We start from the raw sequence: 3,893 nt of genomic DNA, 5'->3' as shown, positions 1-3,893 counted from the left end.
TTAATTAAGTACTCCATTACAAATCAGAAGTAGTTTTTTTCGTCAAACGTTCATAGTAGTTGAATGCATGCATGTATATATGTATGCAGGGGCGGAGCTACGTACTAAATTTAGGTTCTTCAGCACCCATTAAACTTTACACAACATAAGTATAGTTATATAAGAAATTTGAGACATCTGATATAAAAGGAAAAGAAACTACCTACCAATCAAAAAATTAAGTAGTTACGACACATCAAGAAAAATTAAGCACCCACGAACATAAAATTCTGGATCCGCCTGTATGTATGTATGTAGGGGCGGAGGCAGAGTGCGTTATGCGGGTTCCGCCTAATCCAGTAGTTTTTGTTCAAACCATGTATTGGTCTTAGAAAATCCATTGAATGTGTACAATTTATTAATTTAGAACTAGTAACTTAAAAAGATTACAATTCAGAACTCATAAATTAGTTCAAATCTTGGCTCCGCCTATGTGTGTATGTACATATATATGTATGAAAATTAAAGATTGATGTGTCTTTGTGAACAATAATATCGTAAATGAGCAAGCAAGTGTATGTATTATTTATACATGCATGAAAGTTGAAACTATACAAGATATTTGAGACTTCTACAAAAATCAAGAGTTTGTTTTTTGAGCAAGTTTTCTTTTGGTGGAAGGGCTCTAACCATTGACTGGTTGGGTATTACAAAGGAATTTAGAAATTGAATTTGTCTAATGGAGAATAAATCAGTCTCTCACCTTTTTAACCGTCACAATCGTAAAGCGTGTTAGCTTTAAGGGGATAAAAAGGAAATGATGACAAATGTGTCTTATTAAAGTCTATTATAGGGAGAGACTTTTATATATATTAAAACTAGTTCTATAGAGTACATGTTATCTTTCGATAGCATTAATACCGAGTAACTTTGTTCACTAAAATTTGGATGGACGAACAGAAATCACCTGCGTAGTCTTTTGTGTGGCAAAACTTTTGGCAATTGTTCATACAACTCTACAACTGGTTCTCCATATTAGCTTGCGCAGATTGTAGTAGAAAAATTTATTTACAGTGTGTACCTGTTCTGCATAATTCAGGAACAAAGGAAAATATTGATTTTGTACAGTTTTCCGCTTCTCATTTGCTTGTTAAGATGTCGGAACAAGATCGGTATATATTCTCACGTGGAATTTGATGAATTATTGTCTGAGATGGCTTAAATGCACTCGCCATATTTTTAGCATTATGAGAAACACGTGTCAAATATATAGTTGATTCGAGTTCATTTTATTATGAAGTTGATTTTTTTTCCCTTTAACTTTTATTTTATAACTTAAAAACATTCTTTGATAATATTTAGTATATAGCTTTTAAAAAGTTTTTGTCGACTGATATGAGTTACATGCTCGCATGCCCAAATACTAGTAGTTCCAAAGAAAAATGATAAAGGGGAAGTCGAAAACAAATTCCAGAGTAAAACTCTAAAGGGGAAAAGGAAATGAAGGAAGGAAATAAAATTTAAAAATACAATATAAGTTATAAAGTTTGTAATTACCGGAAAAAAGAATAACATTGTTCTTTTTATCCACTGTACCATAAATTATGGTGTACGGTAACATGTACAACAAAAATGAAACAACAGAAATAATTGAACCTACACCTATTGTGTGGAAGACTCTCACAGTACATTAGCCTGTAAGTCTTGAATTATTCTATGTTAAATGTATGAATTAATTGAATACTATTACACATAAGGAGTTCTTGTTGTCAGATGTTCATAGTAGCTTTTGATAAGCTTATTTCTGAGACGTAGCCACGAACACATCAAAAAGGACATTATTCTGAGGGGATGCATTAGTAGGAGGAAGAGCAGGCGCAAAAGCAGCTTCTTTACGGCCAACAAAGTTTCTTTCAGCGACTCTGGTTGTCATATTGACCACCAGTTCCGGGATTAGGTGATGGAGTCTTAATTGGGGGACGAGTTTGCAAAGATGGTAATAGAAGATGACTTGTTTTATCAAAAGTTCTTGTAGCTTCTATACGACCAACAAAGTACCTTTCAGTGACTTGGGCTGCCATATTGACACTAGCATTGGTTTTCGGATTGGGTGATGGAGTCTTAACTGGTGGACGGGTATGCAAAGATGGTAATAGGAGATGAACAGTTTCATCAAGAGTTGTTGTAGCTTCTTTACGACCAAAAAAGTTCCTTTCAGAGATTCTTGTTGCCATATTAACACTTGCACCCGTTTTTGGATTGGGTGATGGAGTCTTAACTGGGGGACGGGTTTGCAAAGATGGTAATAGAATATAACTACTTTCATCAAGAGTTCTTGCAGCTGCTTTACGACCAACAAAGTTCCTTTCGGTGATTCTGCTTGCCGTATTGACACTGGCCCCGGTTCCTGGATTGGGTGATGGAGTCTTAATGGGGGGATGAGTTTGAAAAGATGGTAATAGAAGATGACTAGTTTCATCCAGAGTTCTTGTAGCTTCTTTACGACCAACAAAGTTCCTTTCAGTGATTATGGTTGCCATATTGACACTGGCACCGGTTCCTGGATTGGGTGATGGAGTCTTAACTGGAGGACGGGTTTGCAGAGATGGTAATAGAAGACGATTAGTGTCATCAAGAGTTCTTATAGCTTCATTTGTTTCAATCCTTGAAAGAACTAGAAGAACAAGAAAGAGGAGGAATGGTTTCATTATACTATTAGAGCTGTTGATATCAACAAGTGTCATGTTAATGTTGTTTGCACAATTGAATATTGAATATATATACTAAAATAAGGGTGTTTAGAAAGATTGATGAGTCATTGTGGACAAGTATGTGTATTTATACCACATGAAATCTGAAACTAAACAAGTTTTTTTGTGACTTGTACAAAAAATCAAGTCTTTGTTCTTTCAGCACAGTTTTCTTTTTGGTGGAAGGCCTCTGACCATTGACTGCTTGAGGAACTTAGGAATTGAATTTGTCTAATGTAGAATCAATCAGAAAGTGGAAGTCACTCAACTTTTAACCATAGGCTTATTTTGTTATGCACAAGCTTAAAAGTGTTACTAAGGTTTGTTATTAATATGGTTTTAAGAAAACGTAAAAGGCCAAAAATGCCCCTAACCTATGTAGATTTAACTTATATATGTCATTCGTTAACCTATCGGTTCGTAGAAGCCACCACCGTTAAGGGCATTTTTGGTCCTTTTCCGTAATGAAAATGAGGAGGCTTCGTAACAAACTGTTTATACCCCTGAGACAACGTGGTAAATGTTACTAGGACTTGGAACTTTTTTTAAGGATTTTGACTATTGACTGTTCTGGCTAATACAAAGAAAATTTTGACAAATTGAATGGGTCATGTACTCATACGTGAGAGGAGGAGAAAAACTGAAGCGACTGATTAGGATTTAACCATAAAATACGCGCTAATTTGGTGATTCAAATAAACAAGAAAGTCATAGCAAGAAGCACGAAAGGAGGAAAAGAAACGAGTGAAGATTATTTTATGCACTCAATCATTCATTCTTATTACTGACACTCTAAATATTTTCTTTAACTTATGATAATGGGTCTATCCGACAAAATTGGAACGATATCGAGACGATTAACATGGCCTTTGCGCAAGGCTGACATGAACAAGTCGAGAAATAATCTTTTACCATATTAACCATGTTATTAATACTAGTACTTATACCGGACCATATTTCAATAGTAGAGCTGCAATGTCTAATTTCCACTAGATCTCCTTTGGGATCTTTACATAAATAGCCAGTCAAATTTATTGTTTACTTTTTTTTAGCTTTATACATAAATTATACAATGATTATATACGTATTATACATCAATTATACATATATTATATATTCGCTGGCTATTTTAAGTTTTAAACACTTGGTAGGCAGCTATTTAAG

General features: G+C 34.5%; 1 pseudogene; it reads left to right on the top strand.

Moving 5' to 3' along the window:
* The first annotated feature begins 3,542 nt into the window (after positions 1-3,542).
* Positions 3,543-3,639, top strand: LOC138872309 (U6 spliceosomal RNA; annotated as a pseudogene).
* Positions 3,640-3,893: the final 254 nt, after the last annotated feature.

Source organism: Nicotiana sylvestris, chromosome 6, assembly GCF_000393655.2.
Source record: "Nicotiana sylvestris chromosome 6, ASM39365v2, whole genome shotgun sequence".
NCBI classification, from domain to species: Eukaryota; Viridiplantae; Streptophyta; class Magnoliopsida; order Solanales; family Solanaceae; genus Nicotiana; species Nicotiana sylvestris.
This window is presented reverse-complemented; position numbering and strand designations above follow the sequence as displayed.